Source organism: Myodes glareolus, chromosome 10 (genome assembly GCF_982192425.1).
Source record: "Myodes glareolus chromosome 10, mMyoGla1.1, whole genome shotgun sequence".
Taxonomy (NCBI): domain Eukaryota; kingdom Metazoa; phylum Chordata; class Mammalia; order Rodentia; family Cricetidae; genus Myodes; species Myodes glareolus.
The window spans coordinates 71,137,872-71,158,721 of record NC_142035.1 but is presented as its reverse complement, the minus strand read 5'-3'; positions in this window follow the sequence as shown (position 1 = coordinate 71,158,721).

Here is a 20,850-nt window from a genome sequence, read left to right as displayed (position 1 = left end):
GAACATTCTCATCATCATGTCTCAGGAAGTAAAATAAATCTTTAATTATAAAGGCAGTTTGCTATTTCTGTACCAAATAAATCCATAAACAAATAATCTAAAGCAAAATAAAAATAAAAATTTAAAATATATTTTACAGATGTATTCCACCAATACATTATATAAAATGAAAGATTATTTTTTGTTCTTTTCTGAGATAGTAGAGATCTAAAGAAATTTCATATAGCTATATATTTGGGGAAATACTTCTGTTTATCATGTCTATCTATAAATCCTATATCTACCAATCTATCAACTTATCTACTTATATTTACTAAGTGAAACTGAAACCAAAATACATCATTAAAATGATGTGTTTGTAAAGCTTTGAAGGATTATGAAAATGCACACTGATATATGGAAGAAAATGAGATAAAACAAAACTTTTTTCAAAAGTTGAATAGTTACTTCATAGTAGTTCAGCAAATACTTAATCCTGTAATTAGGCTATTCCTCTTAATGACATTTATAAGAAAAGAAATTAAAAGTTGTGTCTACAGAGACTCTTATACACAAATGTTTACAATCACTTTATTTTTACATAAATGAAAAATTAGAAATGGTTCATTAAAAGTAAATAATTTTTAAATGAGCAAGTGACTGAGCAAGTGATAATTTTAGCAACCAAAAATATTTTAGCATATGGTAGGGGAGCTGAGTGGAAGGCAGACTGAACCAAGTGGCAACTGCTGTAAGTAAATTTTTTTAAAAATGTTTTTTAAAAATAATTTCGGGAATTATTTTAAATTTATCTTGTGTTCGTTGACAGTTTCATTCATTCACACAGCTAATTTCAGTCACTTTTACTCCCTATTGCTCTCTTCTGTCTCCTTCTTCTCCTTACTGCTACGCTTCTTTTGCTTAACAAGATCCTCTCTACTTCTGTAACTTCTCTTTGTACAAGCTGGTATTTAGTTAGGGTTCCTTGCATTCACATGGCTGGAAAATATTTATAGGAGCACAGACAATTTATAAGTAGCCACATTACTGAAATTGATGATACTTCTTCCTTCTGCCACAATTTTAGCTGTCAGTAGCCCCTCATAGAGGGATAGGGCCTCATGAATCTTTCCCATTTCCAGAGTAAATTTGTGCAGAGTATAGTCCTGTGCAGGCCTTGTACATTATTCATATCTACCCTGGGTTTGTAAGTGCAATGCTCTATCATGTTCTTTCCTCAATATTTACCATGACAGTCCCCAGGCTTTGGACTAGGTGGTGTCACATATATGACTCATGTAAGACTAAACACACCCATCACCCTTATTCTTGGGAATTTTTCACCAGTTATATGATGCTCTACATTAATTCCTAATTAATCACAGCAATAATCTGGTGACATGAATGTGAATATTTTGAAGGCATTCTCATTAAACAAAGCAATAGTTTTTATATAATCAGCCCAACCACCATCTCTCGAGCAGGTTTACAGAACCAAATATACATTCCCTCCTCTGTAGCTAGCTGGCCATTAATCCGATAAGAAAGCAGTTGGCTATACCCTAACACCCTTGCCCCTATTGCAACACTGTGTTAACTTGAAAAGCTTGTTATTAGTATAGCTAAGAGTGTTAATAGCTAGGTAACATTTCATATTCTGACTCCATCAGCAGTTTGCAGTAATAACTTATGGTAAGGCTACTTTGTCATGGCCAAATAATGAACGGTTCAGTTATGCTACTATGTTGATGAATCCAAAAATAATTATGTTGAGTGAAATAAACTAAGCATCTATTTGAAATATAGAAAATGAAAACTAATCCTATAAATACAATTATTGTCAAAATTTAAGAAAATATCATCTGGTATAAAAGAGAGGTATTAAAAAGAGGCACAAATGAACTTTGCATTGTGATTGATGCATTCATAAACTTGGTTATGGTGATGGCTTCCCAGAAGCATAGAAATATCATTTAATGAAAGGGAAGTTTTATGGAAAATGCATCATCAGGTGATTATGTCTGTTTGTACATGGCATGGCCTATTGTTCTGGGAAAGAAGTCTGTGTGGTGTGTTTGTGTATTGGGGGCTGTAGGTATTTGTAATGTGATAGTAATCATGTTCATATCTAAGAGATAGAAACAAAGGAAAGATACAGTGAAATCATGACATTTTTTTAAAGCTGTCCACAGATACCATGCAATCAGTATTTCCAGAGCTCATGGGACAGGGACTGGACTCTGTAGACAGCAAGCTTTAAGGGAGCAAAGCTTTCTGGTGTACTGCTCTAAGCTCCAAGCACCATGGTATCAAGCTATACCACCTTTGTAGAAAGATTCTTTTCTTCAGTAAATTACCTTTAGCCCATCTCAACTTTTACTTTGGAGAGTTCTGTTAAACTTTTTGACTCTTTTTGTAACAACATAGCTTAGAACTCAAACATATTATACAATTTAACAAAATGATATTTTTTTTATATCCTTATAAAATTTTTGCCAGTTTTCATATTTGTGAATTTGTATATGAGTGGACCTGCTTGTGTGTGAGGGTGGATGTCAGTGTGTGTGTACACATGTAAATGTATGCATGTGCATATGAAACCAGAGGTCAATCTCAGGAGCCTTTCATCTTGTCTTTTGAGACGGGGTCTCTCACCAGTCTGGAATTCACCAAGTAGGCTAGAGACACTGGCCAGTGAACTTCAAGAATCCTGTCTCTGCCCCTCTAGCACTAAGAAAGGAAGGAAGTGCCACCCCTCCTGGCCTTTTATGTGGATGTTGGGGATCAAATGCAGGGCCTCCTACTCACAAGGGAAACTATTTGCTGATGAACCATCTCCCCAGTTTTCAACTTTAAAATCTTTAAGCTTTATTTTTACCTATTAACTTTTTGTTAAATACTAAGATTCAAACATACACTTAAATAAGACTGTATAGGGCCAGGGTTATTCTGGTATTCTTTTCTGTGCCTTCCAACTGCCATCTTGGAAGGCCTTCAACACAGTAACATGCCTAGGGTTGTCATCTCCTATGATAGCAGGACATTTTTTTCTGGAATCCTTCCTGAAGAACTTGTTTCATGCTATTTCAGAGCTAAACTTATTTAAAAAATAAAGGCGGAAGTACATTCTGAAATACTGTTTAAGAAGAGAAGTGTAGTAATGTATGAATAAGCAAGTTTCTTCTTATCATTACCGAGTGATAGTTCCTGCACATGGATTCTGTGTGTCTGTATTTATATGTCTGGGAAACAGACTTGTTTCACCAGCATCACGGCAAGTACATAAACAGTTATCCTACAGATGACACTTCTGTGTCATCTATTAGCATTCTGTGTTAACAGTTCTATTAACATTCTGTGGGGGACCTCTCTGTCTCTGTGGTTGCTTCTGAACAAAACATCCCTTATGTGGGCAAGGGCTGTATTTACTTAAAGGTTATAGGGTTGTCTGCTTTCAACATGTGCAGTTTATTGCTTATCAATAATTCCTAATAAGAACACAAAATCAAGGCCACTGAATGAGACTCTTTCTCTAAAAGAAAGGAAGGAAGATGGAAGGGAAGGAAGGAAAAAAGAAGGGAAGGAAAAAAGGAAGGCAGGCAGGCAGATAAGTTCAATATAAAGATAATTGAGCAATTTACAAAACATGAATCACCCTTCAGGGAGTAGAGCATTTTCTGAATACATGATGATATACATGCCTGATCAAAGAAACATATCTGGAAGAGTTCATGTGACATCTCATTGGCTCGCCATTTGAAAGACTAAGATCTCCAATGAAAAAATAAATAAATAAATAAATATGTCAAGAGAATAGACAATATAGCAATTTGCTTTCCAATATTGATATTTCTCTTCCTTGTTGCAGGGTCCTAACAGCCAATGCCTCCTTGATAAACACCTCAAGTTCATAATGCAAGTTAAAATAGAAAGCAATTTATATACAAATCTTTGAACTCACCAAGATAGGATAGATAATAGAGTATTTTCTCTAGCTATCAAATACAAATGGACTCGATTTTGTTAATTTTTACTGATAAGAGTTCTTATTGTATATAGTTTTGCTATGTTAGAGCTAAAACATTTCCTTTTCATTTAGATAAAAGGAGGAAATGTTGTGGGATAATCTTTTTGTACACTGTGAAAGTGTTTCAGTTTTATCTCATTTCCCTAAGGCACCTTCTGATGGGTTTAATGAGGTGAACGGCCAATAATTAGACAGGAGGAAATGTGTGACATATGGGCAGATACAGGAACTCTGGGGAAAACTGGGAGGCATATTTGCCAGTAAGATATTAGAGAATTTGAATGTATGATATGAAGGAGAGGCAATGAGCCACATGACAGAACACAAAGTAATAAAAATAGATTAATTTAAATTTGAAGCCTAAGCTAAGGCCAAGCTTCCATAGTTAATAACAAGTTTCCATGTTGTTATTTGAGAGCTGTCAGTCCTAAGGAAGACCTACTACAGACAGCATCAGTTTTTGTGTGTTTGTGTGTAGGTGTACAGAGTGTGTGCCTGTGTGTGAGTATGCTTGCAATGGCCAGAGGATAATTTTCAGTGTACTTGATTAACACTGTCCACCCTGAATTTTTGAGGCAGAGTCTCTCACTGCCACACAACTGAATGATTCAGCTATGGTGGGTGGCCAGGTTGCCACAGGAGCCTGCCAGTATCTACATTTTCAGGACTGAGATAAAAGGACATGGCATGTGTATGCTACAATGCCTGTTTTTGCTGTTTGTTTTAAGTGGACTTTAGGCCTCAATTCCTTGAAGTATATGTACTCCCAACACTTTGTCTGAATATCCCCTATCCTGCCAATAGCAATTGTGTAAATCACCATGCCTTTTAATGATATACCTGATACCTTATCTCATATTGTTATTTCCACAGTTAGGTTGTAATCCACACAAATTACATTTATGTCAATACCTTATTGCTGGGAAAGTAATCATACATTATCATTTCTACAATCACTCAGAAAGGATGTCTCTCACTATTTCTAAGCCTCGTCTCGTGGATTATAGGTATTTCTTAGTGCTTAGCTAAACTAGGCAGACTCATTTCATTTTTATGATTTAAAGTATGTTCATTTAAGAATATATTTTCCTAGTTATTAAGTTCAGAACAGCTAAACATTTTTATGACTTCCAAAACTTAGAATATAGTCACATGCTTTAAAAATATGTTTCTCAAATATCCAATATGCCAAATTAAAATACTTAATCTAACTTGTTTGAATAACTGTATAGATAAGTGCAACCATAATTATCATCAATTTTATAATATTATCACTTCAAATATAACTGTCTACTTTTTAGCCATCTCACCTGTATCCTCTACTTCACCCTGCTCCTTAGTGACCTTTACTTTACTTCTGCCTCTATAGTTCCCTCCAGTTTAGGAGGAAATCCCAGTTTTAACACAGGATTATGGAATGTGACCCCCTGTGACTAGTTTCTTTTACTTAGCTTATTAGGTTTTAATAGAACATTAATATTTTAGCATGTACCATTAATTTTCATAGTCAGATAGTATTCTGTCATGTGGATACTTCATTTCCTATTTCCATTCATCCATTCATTTTAGCTTTTGCCTATTATTGATCATACGAATTTCAGCTGCAATGTACAAATTTATGTATGTCTAAGTTTTTGCTTCTTTTCAGAATAATTCCACTTCAGAATGTTCTTTCTTTCTGGGTATTATGTTGATGGGAAACCTCCTTTAGCAAATGACGTTTGAGAGGCTGGAACAGGTTGGGTGTGACTTTGGATACCAAAAGGTGTGTGCCTGCCACTCTCTTTCTCTCTTTTTCTCTCCCCACTCTCATACATGGATGCTGGATTCCATTCCTCTTCCCTACTGTGATCTGTGAGTTCCCCTTTAAATAAAGAATCCCTTATTATACGCTATTCGGAGCTAGTGTGGAATTACTTTACTTGTGCTCCCCTTTATCTGGTGCCTTCTCCTTCATCTGGAACCCAATGTGGGGCATAACCCCATGACCCTGGGATTAAGCGTTCCATGTTTCCTGGGCAGTAGTGGTACATGCTTTTAATCCCAGCACTTGGGAGGTAGAGGCAGGCAGATCTCAGTGTGTTTGAGGCCAGCCTGATCTACAAGAGCTGGTTCCAGGACAGGCACCAAAGCTACAGATAAACCTTGTCTCGAAAAAAAAAAAAAAGAGTTTCATGCTTTACTGATTGGGATAATAGGTAGATTAGTGTAGGTTACTCACACTAATAGTAATTACAGTGAGTAACAGAGTAAATATTATTTATAAAAAAGAGTTATTATTTATAAACAGTTTGCATTGGTATAGATTCTTGTATATTGATACAAATTCAATTTATATTTGTTGTATTGAGTATGCTCCCATTTCTATTTATAATATTTAAGCACTTATGCAAAGTTATTTTGTCAGATTGTATGCATGCATATTCCTACCTCTGCTTAAGACATTTTTTATATTCTTAGGATATATTTATAATACTGAATTATATATTTTTACTCTTGACCAAGATATGTAGTGAGGAGCTGTGGGCAGGCCTGCTTTTCGTCCCGCCTGGCTCCCGCACGACTAGCTTAGCCCCAGAAATAACAACATACAAATTGTATTCATTTAAACACTGCCTGGCCCATTATCTCTAGAGAGTTAGTTACTGGCTAACTCTCACATCTTGATTAACCCATTTCTAATCATCTGTGTAGCATCACAAGGTCGTGGCTTACCGGGAGAGATTCAGCATGTCTGACCTGGTGGCTGGTTCCATGGCATCTGCCTCATTTCCCTCTTTCCAGCATTCTGTTCTGTTTACTCCGCTTACCTAATTTTCTGTCCTATCAGAGGGCCAAGGCAGTCTCTTTATTAACCAATGAAAATAACACATAACAGAAGGCTCACCTACATCAAAGATATTTATACATTGTTTACATTTTGACGTCTTTGTCCTCATTTGTTGAACAGTTGTTTAAAGATTGTTTAATATTCTAACATAAATATTAGTCCTTAAGTTATACAGGTATTAAGTATTATAGATCAATATTCATCCACGCTTGTCATACTTATAGTTAGACTAATCAGGTTCTTTAGATACATAGAGATTGTATTTCACCTATATAGTAATCTCAAACCACGTCAAAGAACTGTAAAATATGGCATTTAAATAACTTAGGGTTCTGTTCACATGAGACACAATTGTTTTTGGCAGCAATGATCTATTCCCTAGAAAATGTTGAGCACCAAAGACACTCCACTTGGAGCTTGTTTTCTTCTTGGCAAAACTGGCATTTGGGCAAGGAATTGCCCATGCCTCTACCACTGACAAAAGCCATGGTGCCCAGACTGGACAAGCAGGATATGAAAAAAAAAATCCTGCCTCTAAAAATGGTCTGTCAGTTATTCTAGGCCTTAGCCAAAGTTGGGTGCTCCAACATTGCAAATGAGACTTTGAGTGATTGCCCCAGTAGCCAGTTGTCTCTGTAATTTACTGCACATTTGGACGCTGGTTGATTGCACTTCCTTCTTACTCGAGTAATATTAATTCCCTTCTTAGGTCTTTGATGGGGTTAAAGACTAGATAGTAGTAGTTACTTTCCTCTTATGACTTACCCAAGCCATTTCTAATATAAGACTTAGACTCCTTAGGATAAAATAATTATTAAAACATTTAGCATGTGTTTCTTGCTTAGTATTGTTTATATTCATTATAATTCTAATTTTTACACTTGATATCTGTTCTTATTGTATATAGTTTTGAATTCTCTTATTTAGACAAAAGGAGGAGATGATGGGAAGCCTTCTTCAGCCAATGAGAGTCTTTGAAATTCAGTCTGGACCAGATTGGGTGTGGCTTTGGCTACCAAAAGGTACACACTTACCTGCCCCCCCGCCCCCCGCTCTCACATATGGATGTTGGATTCCGTTTTTGCTTCCCATTGCGATCTGTGAGTCCCCTTTAAACAAATAACCCCTTATTATACCCTATTTGGAGCTTATGTGGGATTACTTCATTTGTGTTCCTGTTCATCTGGTGAGTTTCCTTTCAATATGTTAACTCTGCTTAATCATTTGAGGAAGAGTGAATTGTTTTACTAAAGGACGATTCCATCTACATTGTTATCAGTTATGTGTGAACTTCAGTTCCTATGTATTCTTACTGTACTTTACATTGACTTTAGCCATACTTTTAAAGTAGTGTTTAATGATATTCTGAACATTTCCTGAAGACTACTGAAGTATAGAACATCTTCATTTACTTTTAGCCATGTGTTCGTTTTTTTTTTTTTAAGAAAAATAATATCTATTTAGAATTTTGGCCCAAAACTGAGTTTTATCATTGATGTGTGTACAGTCATTATAGGCCCTAAATGCAAGCCATTTATCAATTTTATAATCTGTAAATGCTTTCTCTTGGTTCATCTTTTTACTTAATTGACAATGCTCTTGTAGGCACAATTACTTTTCCTATTTTAATAAAATCTAGTTCTATTCATCTGTTGTTCATACTTTCCCTGAATTCAATCATTAATCTCAAATTCAGATTTATTTCTAGGTCCTTTTAAGGTTATTACAGTTTCCCATTTCCACTTCCATCTTTCTGTGGGAACCAGCTCAGATTCAATGGCATCACAGGTATAATATTAACAGAATGATTGAGAATTTTTTTCTTGCTATTCATACACCCAAGAAAGTCATCCAGTATATTTTACAATCTTTTAGTGTTATAGAGCTGTTGGTTTCCCTAAATAACTGCTCAACATATTTACGACACCAGAAGTTATCCTCTTTGCCTTTCTGAGGGATGAAGGACAATTACATGTTAACATGAATCAAGAAGGATACATCCTAGATATATGATAATATAATACAGTGAAATGAGTACGATTTAATTATCCCCCAAATAAAAGTTGAGTTAAACAGACTTATATTGGAGTCATCTACATATATTCATTCAACATTTTAAAATATTCATCCTGGTTTCTATAATTATTTTCCTATTCTAATATTTATATAATGCTGTCCAGACTTTTAGGAGATTTAAAGACCTGGAACTTATCAGTAGAACAGAGAACACAGGCTTGCAAAATCGGATCAATAGTCTTATAATCTGTGCTGCCACTTGACACCTGTTTACAGATTTGGTACAATCAGTTCTGGCTTAGATAGCACAACTGATGTAATCGCTTAATGATTTTCCACTGCATATATTTGGAAAAGTGGAGGAGGATGTCTGACTCAGGCCACCCACCTGGCTCCTGTTTTCAACCTCTGCATAAATCCCAATTACTTTTGTCTGAAACGCATGCTACAGGAGGAAGGCAAGATTCTGTAGAAGGAATTAGAAGTAACATAACATTGGAACATTTAGTTTTCCATTTGGCTCCTACGTCTGCACTCTTGATTTCTCAAGACTTTCAAGTGGTTCATACTTTGTGAATATGTTTGCAATGGACTACTGCTGTTTTAGACATCAAATGTCCTGCTCCCAATACTGCTAGATCTGAGACCCACAGTTAATGGGGCTGTTTTCAGCATGTTTGCCTCTCTATTCATATGACAGTAGGTATATACACTGCCAAGAAAATACACCAACAGTTTGTATATGTAATTGCCTGTAATCCATGAATAAGTTCTAAAACAATCGTTAAACTATTAATTCAAACAACTATTCTAAAATTCCAGGTAGATAGAGACCAGGACTCTACTGTATCTGTAAGTGAAATGATAGTATTTCTCTAGTAGGATCTGCAGCAGCATGCCGCATTACATCCTAATTATTAAAAAGACTTACTTTTATGTTTTGGGTATTAAAATTAACTAGATTAATAACATCAAAGCTGTTGTGAATGCGCTCATTGCAAGTAACTACAAAGCAGGCAAACCATGCTTCAGAAGGAAGCAAAATGGCAGGTTGGAAGGTGGAATATTAATTTAACACTATTGTAGGGCCTTCAAATAGCAAAACCTAGTAACATAAAAAAGGCCCACTTTTAAGCCAATAAGTCCTTCGGGAACTAGCAAAGAGGTTATCTGATGTGAAATATAGACGAGCAAAGGAGAGCTCAGAGTAACTTTAGGGGGTTCTTCATGAGGTCAGCAGTGTCAGCTAGAGCATCCCTGTCACAAGTGACTTTCCAAGTCCATCTATTCTGAAATCTGTGATGTGTAAATAGATTTGATTCAAAGCTTGAGTGAAGGGCACCAGATTTTTCCCCTGGTGCTTGGTAAGAAACAGTTGTAAAAGCCTGTCAGGTTGGGAGAACACAAATTCTGTAGCCCAAAGTAAAAGAAATCTTGATAAGTAAAAATCTTTTTCTTCCCATAGACGGGAGACATGATTATTATTTTCCGTTATGGATTCAAACAGAGGCTTAACTATAAGGTTATACCTAGGAAGCCCAAATCAACTAACTTCTGAGTTCCAACAAAGGCTCCAGTGAATTTTCTGTTCCTGGGAGTTTGAGGGACCTGAGTGACTTGGAGATGAGTAGCTGAATGTTTGATGTCCTGCATCAAGAAGAGTCCTAGATTAATTCCTTTGGAGATGACTATATGGTGTTGGGGTAGGGAATGCAAGGTTCTTACTAGGTATTATCATGCCTCCTTTATCTGTTTGTTGTAAAACCACTCCATATTTTATGGTTAAGCCATGTAAGTGCCTGGTCTGAAGACCTGGGGAGGAACAGTGCAGGGGAGTTCATAGTGAATCGTCCACTAAAAAGCAAAATGAACAAAAATGAAGACTCTGAGATTATTAAAATTCAAAAGAAATTGTTTTTAAGATTCAGGATCATGAACCTTGATGATTAGAAGCAATTGGGTTAGTGAAGCATAGGTTAATGGGCATCCAGCCATGAGGAAAATCATGTTTCATTTATGGTATGCAGGACTGTGAGTCCTCAGAAAATCCCTATTATGTTTCTGCAGAACCTGTATTAGGATATTAAAGGTGAATACAATTATACTCAAACTCCATAACAGGATAATTTACAAGTTAGAGTTGAATCCCTGTCTCTTTGGTATAAATGGCAATTGTGGGGTTATTTAGGCTCCAGCAATGTGCAGCCCATGGTCTATGGTCTAGATGGTAAGCCGATTCTCCATTTTTGTCAGTAGGTTCTTATCCAACAAAAAAAATAGACATTTAGCCATTAATAGAAGAGTGTGGGTAAAGGCAATTTTCCCCTTAAACAAGATGAAGCAGGAGCAAATTGATTACAGGAATTACATTTATTCCCATAACCCAGCAAGAGTCAGAGGTCAATTGACTAGAATACTGAGATACTCTATGTTAGGAAGCCACTCCATTAAGGAACAAGTTATGACCCTGTCTGCAGCTCCCAGATTTACTAGAGACTTCATTCCACTGATGATGATAATGAGTCGGAAGTCAATTGGAGCTAACATGCTTCTCATTCTGAGAACAACATTTGGGGCTCTTGTCTGTGGGTTCTGGGATCCTCAGGGAAAACAGTGGGCTTTTTTGTTTGTTGTTTTTTTTGTTGTTGTTATTGTTTTTTCCATCTAAGCCAAGGAGTCTTAAAAAGAAGCCTGACTCATAGGCAGTTGCTTTTTCAGTGACCTGTTTCCACATGGACTTGCCATTTGTTAGCCAGTCTATTTCCTAAAGAGGAAATACAGCAGCAAAATTTAAATCACCCATTATGGTGCAAGATATTCTGCATGTAGATATTTTCTCCCTTTCTCTGCTAGCTTTAGCCTTCTTTCATCTCTTTTGTTCTTCTTATATGTCCCATTTGAAGAAAAAAAATGCTGTATTTATTAGGCCACTGATGAAAGTCTTGTGTGCCAATGACAAGTTTTGCAAAATTTGTAAGAGAGATGATGTTACCATTGTTGGAGGAGCGTCTTGCCTTCAGAAAATGGGGGATTGGATAAAGAACACTCTTCAGAAGGTTCTTTAAGGGATTCTGAAAAGATAGCCAAGTTTTCATTAAGTCCCTGCTTAATAGTTCCAGTTAGACTTACTTTAAAGGTTTTACTTCACTGATCTTTAGTTGCTTTATCACACGGAGAATGAAAACGTCATTTAACGGCATTTCATGAATATTATAATTCCACTTTAGGGAACCTATGGCCATTGCTTCAAGTCTGATGAAATATTTAGTATTTATGGTATGTAGATTATCTGACTATCATCTAGCACCCACAGTCAATCCATGTTCTCTTAGGCTGAGGTAGGATTTATCAAATACCTACCCTGACATTTTCTTAAAAAGTTCATAATTTTGAGAGAGACAGCAAAAATCCCTACACATATTTCTTGGGTCATGCATAGAAAGTGGCTATCAAGTTCCAGTGAATTTAGGTAATCCAGTAAGTTCTTGTGTGGAGGAACTCATCCAAACAGCAAACTGGGGACAAATTAAAACAATGATGGATGTGTTGGACTAAAGAGCACTCTTCTGTTAATGACTTTCTTCTAAATGTCCTGAACTTGGTTCCTAGCCCTCATACTTAGATAGCATTCAACTACCTATACCTTTAGCTTCAGAGGATCCAACACCTTCTTCTGGCTTCTGCTGGTATATGCAAGTGTGTGTGTGTGCATGTGTATGCGGGACTTATTTGTCTGATAGTAATGTTACCAGCAGTTTTAGCCTCTTGTTATATTAGGAGAAGACTAAAAATAGGGTGTTTCTCAAATGTGAGGCTATATGTTTTTGAGAGCTATTATTCCTTAATGTAATTTTCATTGATTGTATAAATCTAAGATTTGTCAAAAAAAAAAGTCTGTGCATAAGGTCTCGTTGATCACTTGCCTAATCAGTTATAAAATGATACAATATAGTATGGCAATAAGCATAAGAACAAAGGCTCCTGTGTTTTCTACTCACATATATACTTAAGGAATGTGGGTTTACAGAAGAAGAAGAGTAGGAGCAAGAGTGTGGAGGTTCAAAAGTGTGCATCTATTTCCATCTTGTCTGAAGGTCAGAGTTTGGAGGTTGCTCAGATTTGATGACAACAATCAGGACTACACATCCTGAACCAGAATGTGATAACTTGGTGCTTTTGACATTAAGATAGCACATACATGTAGATCCACTCCACCCTGACAAATGGTCAGGATATTTGCTCCTTCTTTTGTAATGCGAGGTTACCGGGGGAGTGGCTGATTTCAGGATACTTGGTCTAGGGAGACTTCACTGCAGAAACAACAGAGTGCTAATGACTTGAAGTCTCAAAGCGAAGCAATTAACTGTTCTGGGTTGCCCTTTGTATCATGTTAAAGAAGTCTTTTGTTGCCTTACCCCTTTTGTATTGGGGTATAAAAATGTATGTAAATTTCAGTACTCACTGGAACTCCCTCCCGGTACTGTGGTACTGTTCTATGGTTTCTGTTTTAATATTTTATATGTGTCTTTGTACTCTTTACTTATTTTTCTAATCTCCACACCCTTACCCTGGCAAATGGTATTTTTGTAGATGTGGGGCCACAACACAGAAGGAAGAACAACAACAGCAACCAAAAAATTAGAAACACAACAAATACACACAACATCATCAACAACAAACACCAAAAAACAAAAATAAAAACAAAACCAAAAACTTACTTTTTTTTCTTTAGGAAAAACTTGGAATCTAAAATTTTTCCAAATTATAAAGAATGTGTCGGCAAAAAGGTTTAAAGGGGATTTACTTGTCTAAATAAGATATAATGCACAGATCATGGTGAAAGGTTCCCCATCTATTTGAGTCTTATTAAAACACTAATAAATAACAGAGCCAGTTCCTTTTACTAAGGAACCTGGGAATAAGGTGTGTCACCTTGCCTGTTTCTGTTTTAAAGCAATGTCTTTCTGGTGGGAGTCAAGTTTCACCTGCCTTCCTTCAAATACATCTCTAATATGATTGACTTTTTCAAATATGACACAGGGTTTCTTTCTGCAAGAGCTTAGAGAGATGGAGAAGACACAGATAAGAAAGCCTGAAGGTATCAGAGGAGCATAAAGGCTGAAGAGGCAATTTCTAAGCCACTGTAACATGGAGAGTAAGAAAAGTTCTCAAGCAGAGATGAGCCCCTTTAAGCATAGGAGACTGCTTTTGTTTGACTCACAGAGGTGTACCCCTTGAACGTATCAGATTTCCCTGCCTTCAATAATCTCTTCTTAAGGAGAAATGTGTTGTATCACAGAGGAAAAGGACAACTCACTCAAGTTCCTACACTATGGAAATTTGGGGGCTGAGAGACCGCCAGCCTTAGCCCACTCATTTAGTTCAGTGCTTTCCCCAGCTGTCTCTCCAAGTGCCAAATTAAATACACCTGCCACTAAATATACTTGAGCTTCTCCCCCCCCCCAGATGTTTATTTCATGCTTAGAAATTTGCTAAGCTGGCAGCTGCTTCTCCATGGTGCCATGTCTGTGCTTCGTCCCTGAGATGACAGAACTCTCTTTGTATGTCAGATGAATCTAAGAGTTTTTCCCAAACAAAATAAATAATAGGAGAAAAGACTAAGCATGCTAATTTCATCTTTCTTTTATTTAAAGTGAAACAAAGAAACGTCTGTTGTCAGAATAAATACCCAAAAATAAAATATTGTCAGAGACACAGGGTGTTTTCTTCAAGGCAGCTTGTAAAACAGACCTATATTTACTCCAACTAAAGCCATTTGTTCAAAAACAACTAAAAACTAAGGTCATTCACTTACTATGTTTCCACCAACTATGATTCTGTCCAGAGAACTTAGTCAAAAACTCTGTGTCCTCTGTTACTTAGAATGCTTACCAGGATTAAATTAAACGATGCTGGTCAAGAACTAAGCCATTAAATGATGGTTTTAGACCTCACAGTAAAGACAGGAAAGCATGGCGGAACCGTGGTGATGAGAGTATCGACAGCGGTCCCAAAGTCATGACTTAAGTACCTCACTAATTCAAGAAGCTGGAGACTCTAAATATTCACACGTTCATTAGTGGCAAGCTGTCCTTCATATGGTCACTTTAAATTGTCTCAGACTGTATACCACATGGAAACAAACATGTGTTAGGGGACCCAAGGTTGTGGGAGTAGTAAGTGCAGTACCGGTTAACCACTCTGAGGCACACACACACACACACACACACACACACACACACGGCTTCCAAAACATCTTTGTCTTTAGATATACTAACTGTACAAAGTAATGAGTTTTGTTATGACATTTTCCTATGTGTATAAAATGTACTTTGATTATCTTTACTGTCTTATACCTTATTTTCCCCTCCCTTCTGCTGATTCTCCTCCAAAGTAAATACCTTTCTACTTTCCCCGCTTTTGTTGTTAGAATCCACACGATTCAAGCTACAATGTTTGGATTTCTGAGACTGGTGTATTTCTCTAATATGTTGATTTCCTATCCCATTACACTTCTTACAAAAGACATATTACTCATTCTAAGACCTGGCAAGAGAGACATATTTGAGAAAATTATGGAAGAGGTATTTGAAGAAAGTGTCATGACCTAACCCATTCCCAAAGGCCCACCTCTACTATCATATTAGATATTATGTTTCAGCATAGCAAGACTCTAGCAAAGCAGACAGGAATCTAAGACCTAGTTCAACACAATTGATTCTCAGAATTCCCCTTGTGAGGAATAACTATATATCCCAACATAGCTCTTGGAATGTCCTTATTTGGAGGTTTATCCTCCTGAAAATTCACCTAATGGCACTAGTAATGCCGCAGAGAGAACAATTCCTGTGAGTGTGTACAACAGTTACATGAGTTCCTGGTGGCCAAGCCTATAAGACACTTGATGTGCAGGATTTTCTCCGGTTTGGAGACCCAAACAGTCGCTACCTGGAGTACACTGCATGCTTCTGCAGCAAGTTCGACTTCATGTTCACTGTACACATAAGACAACTACATTAGTTTGCCTGAAGCAACCTCAGGTTACCTGGAAGCAATGGTCAAATTGGAGATGTGGTAGACAGTGCAGGCAGTAATGAAAAAAAAAGTGCAAAAGGTTCTATTAGCTTCATTTTAATGTGAGTATATGCGTGTGTGTGAGTGCATGTGTGAGTGTGTGTGTGGGGTGAGTGTATGTGTGCATGTGTGTGTTATGTGTGTATGTGCATAAGTGTATGTTTGTATGAATATATGTGTGAACATATGTAGGGGCTCTGTGTATAAGTTGTTTCAGAGGGGAACTCAGAGCAAGTAGAAGTCAAAACTTGTATTTTTCATAAAAATGCTTTAATTTTTGAACTTACAATGTAGTTGCATCATTTCCCCTTTTATTTTCCTTCCTCTAACCCCTCTCATGTACCCCTTTTGTTTCTCCCAGGTACATCATTCTTTTTCTATAGTTGTTATTGTATAATATATATTCATGATATATAAGATATATATGTTCATATATATGCAAATGCAACCTGCTCAATACAAATAAAGTTCTCTGTATATATCCATATCTAGGTTGACCTCAAGGCTGAGTCCTTGGTATTGGATCATCTATGTTGGGGCTTTTCCTTTGGGGGAAGATCACTTCTATTCTTAGTATTCCCCTTTGCCCACCGTTCTCTGTCTAGGGTTGAGCCCCACAAGTGTTCACCTTTCCACAACAGCATATTCATTGGGCTTGTTGTGTTTGTAGCCATATTGTTGAGAATTCATGGATGTAGCTTCTCTGACATTTCTAGGACACACATATCACAGAAAATTTCATATTTGGTTATTATAGTTCACAGCCTCCTCTTCTGCAGTGATCCTCGAGTCTTGATAGAATTGTGACGCTTTTTAAAGGATTTAAAAGAATTTTAATCACGTCTGTAGCTTTAGTTGAACATATTTGCTCAATGGTTTCTTAGTTTTGCAGATATTGCAAAAAACTTATCTTAGACAGCTATAAGACAGATATTGCCAGAACAGGGGCAGGGATCAAAGTATCCCATATAATCTCACTGGGAAAAATATTCTCTGCAATTCATTTGATGCAACACCTGGGATGAGAATATGAGTCTTGCTTCACAGAGGGGAATGGTGATGGGTGATTTTATGATATACTCTACCTGTTGCCCCAAAAGAAATTGGAAACATTAGGACAGATTTTACAGTGTTCTTGTTGAGAAGATGCCTCTGCCTTTGCATATGAACTTGGTACCGGGAATGGTTGTATTTTCTTGTTATAACAAGTCACTGTCAACTTAGACTAGAATCACATTGGAGACACCTCTCCAGATGTGTCTTTGATAGTATTTCCAGAGAGGTTTAAGGAAGAAGGGGGACTCAGCCTGAATGTGGGCAGAACCATTCCATGGCCAGAGGTCCTGGGCTGAAGGTAAAGATGGCAGCAAGCTCAGAACTGGTGTTTAATATCCCCTGCTTCCTGACTGGAGGCAAATAAGAAAGACAACAAGAGTTGCCTTGCTGTCTCTCCCCCAAACCACAAACCACAGTACACCTTAAGTTGTTTCTTGTCAATTAGATGGCCACAGCAATAAAGAAAGTAGCTAACACAAATATAGAGAGAAGTACAGACACCTGTTGGCCATCTGGCATTCAGCCCGGTTTCAGGTGAGTATTGACTCCTGTCGTCCCTCCCAAGACTAGTCCTAATTTCTCCCACACTACAATTCAAGAGCATTGGAGGGACCAAGATGCTTAATGTGTCTGTTCCCTATGATCTCTGACTTTATCTTTTTAAAAATATTACTGATTTTATGTATGCTGATATTTGCCCTACATCTTAGTTTGTATAGCATGTGTGTGCCTGATGCCCACAGAGGCCAGAAGAGGGCATCAGACCTCCTGAGACTGGAAATAGTTATGAGCTGCCATGTGGGTGTTTAGAATTGAACCCAGGTCCTCTGTGATAGCAGCAAGCGCTCTTAACTATAGAGCCATCTCTCCAGCCGCTGACTTTATCTCCTTCATCTCTCCCACTCATACTTATTTTCTTGTCTTGCCAGGCCAGGCTCCTCCCGATAAAGCATTTGCAGTAACAACCATCTTTCTTGGCACTGCCAGAGACACCCACGTGGCCAAGTCCCTTATCATCGCCTGCTTGCATGGCTTGTTCTCCGAGAGCTTGGCTGTGACTGCTGTATTTATAAACCCCAATACCAGCACCATCTCCTCCTTTTTAATAAAAGCTATCATCTTCTAAAATACCACAGAACTTCAGCAAAATGTTCAGCTTTGACTGTTTCTCTAACTTATCACAGAAAGCCCCACAAGTGTAGAAATTTGGGGTTGTTTTATAATAGATGTGAGCTAGGGGCTCTGAGGAATCCCTCTCCAAGAACAGCTATAAAATAAATATTTCTTGAAAAGAAATTAGTTTCCATATCCAAGGCCTCTTCTACGACACCCCAGCTGCCTGGGATAATAATGAGGACAATTGAAATACTAATAATTGCAAGTCATGCCTAATCACTTTGTTTTTTATGACAGCTTCACATCAGGAGTCGACTAAGTAGGTCAGAAATTGTGTGGTGCTGCTCTGCCTCGGTTATTTTTAAAATGCAGGCTTCCTTGTCTGGAGTGTTAAGTGTTAATGGAACAGTGTTATAAACAGCGACACACTGGAAACTGTGAAGCAACAAAATTAGTAGCAAGGCTCTCGCTCTCTGAGAATTTTAAATACATTAGGAACCTGTAATTACTGACTCCATCTGCCTACTCTGTCTTCAGCTTAATTATGCATTTCAGAAAGAGTGTTCCTCGTGTTTTCATTTTTGTATATATAAATATTTAGCTACATCTCTTATCGTTTTATGCTTCCCTTTCTCTCTGCTCTTGCTGTTTACACTCTCTGGAGCTATTTTTACTCACCAATCACACTGTCTTTCTTCAGAGCCTGCGTGAGAGAGATTGGAGCAAAGATACTTAATTCTGCCGGTGTCCGTACTGCATCTCTGCAGAGAGGCGACCAAGCCTGAGATGTATTTACAAATGATGGGAAACTACTATCGATATCTAGTATCTAGCATCATTTACTAGTTGAAATGTTCGAAATAGAAATTAAATCTCTGAAATCAGAATGTGTGGGCTCATATCTAGAGTGCAGGGGTCACGAGTGTCAGGAAACAATGATCCCATGAGTTTTTAATGGAATTGTCCTTGAAATATGACTATGTCTCCCCAAGATAGGAATATGCATGGTTTCTAGGAATTATTTGAACTGGGGAAACAAACTGGTTTGGGGAAGGAGATAGACCTATTTCTGCAGACAGCATTTAGAACCTGATGGTCCTGTCAAAATGGGGTCTAGCATCCAAAATAATTGGGTATACTGTTAGAGTATTGATGGATATTGATTGTATCCTTAGGATTTCAGTGTTTCTTCAGCTTGCACGGGGTAGAGACAGCTTACAAATAAAGTTTTGATTTAAATGCAAGAAGAAAATATGCAGTGAAGAAAAATCTTGTTTGTGGAAAAGAGAAAAAGATGCAAAATTATCCCCTTTATTTCCTTCCCTCTGCTTCAGTCCAGGTAAGTTTATCTCTTATTTGTTTGTTTGTTTGAGACATGGTTGCTCTTTGAAACAGAGTACTGGATGTCCTGGAACTCAATTTGTATAGCAGGCTGTCCTTGAACTCACAGAGATCCAACTGACTCTGTCTCCCAAGAGCTGGAATTAAAGGTGTACACCAGTACACCTAGCATAAATTCTTTTTTTAAAAGATTTATTTATTTATTATGTATACAGTGTTCTGCCTACATGTAGGCCTGCAGGCCAGAAGAGGGTATCAGACCTCATTATAGATAGTTGTGAGCCACCATGTGATTGCTGGGAATTGAACTCAGGACCTCTAAAAGGGCAATCAGTTCTCTTAACCTCTGAGCCATCTCTCCAGCCCCTAGCATAAATTCTTTTCCATACTACTTTAAATTTTACTTTTTGTTCCCCACCAGTCCTTCTTCTAAACAAAACCATATTTACATCTCTGTTCAGAAATTGAACAGGATTGTCCCTGGTGGCAGGGAAGAGGGACCAGGATTTTCACTTAAAAGCATTATTTCACGTAGGAGGAATGACTGACTCTGTGGAACACAGGAGCACTGTTCATTTGGTTTTTAGTTGTGGGGAAAGGGTGCTCTCAAGAAAACAGAAATCAGAATTTGCCTATCCTTCAAGTCCACTGGGATGGGGGAAGTCATAGCTGTGTTGCGTTCAGGTAAGGGAGTATCTTTATTTGCTCCAAGTAATAACGAAAAGGAGACATTATTCTACCTTACTTGACTGTGCTTATCAGGAAGTGGCATAAAACATTGCTCACCCAAATGAACGCTTTTAGTTCTACATTTAGGACCACACATTGTGTATTTAATGTGACTAAGCAAAGCTCATTTCTGCTTACTTTTGTGCTATAAGTGAATTATGACACCATTCAAATAGGTGCTTAAATCCCACTATGTATACTATAACTTCTAAGAAGAGATTAATGTAGAATCCTGGAATTGCAGGGCGGGGTTTTAGGACTATGCCTATAACAGCAGTTGCTACTCATTGAGTCTTATGCTTGGGGTATAAGTTAACTAGGCCTTGGGATCAGTGAGTTAGGTCAGTTGAGTAACAGGTAACAATCCAGAGAGGGTGGAAGAACTTTCACCGTAGGCCGCTGCCTGCAGCAGCAGTAACAAGGCGGTAGAAGTCAGGGAATAAGGCAGGGAGATTCTTGAAGGATTAAGAATGGTGCATTAACATAGTTCTTTATCAACTGATTGTAAGTGACTTGGATAAGATATATTATACAGTATCTTATGAGTAATTATATTTATTATTTGGTAGTTTCTGATTAAAGGTGTTTTCTCCTAAAATAGATTCATCTTGCAATTTTCTAAGCAAGGAATAAACTAGGGTTAGTTGACTGGTGAAGTAAGAGTGCTGATATCTGTGTGAGA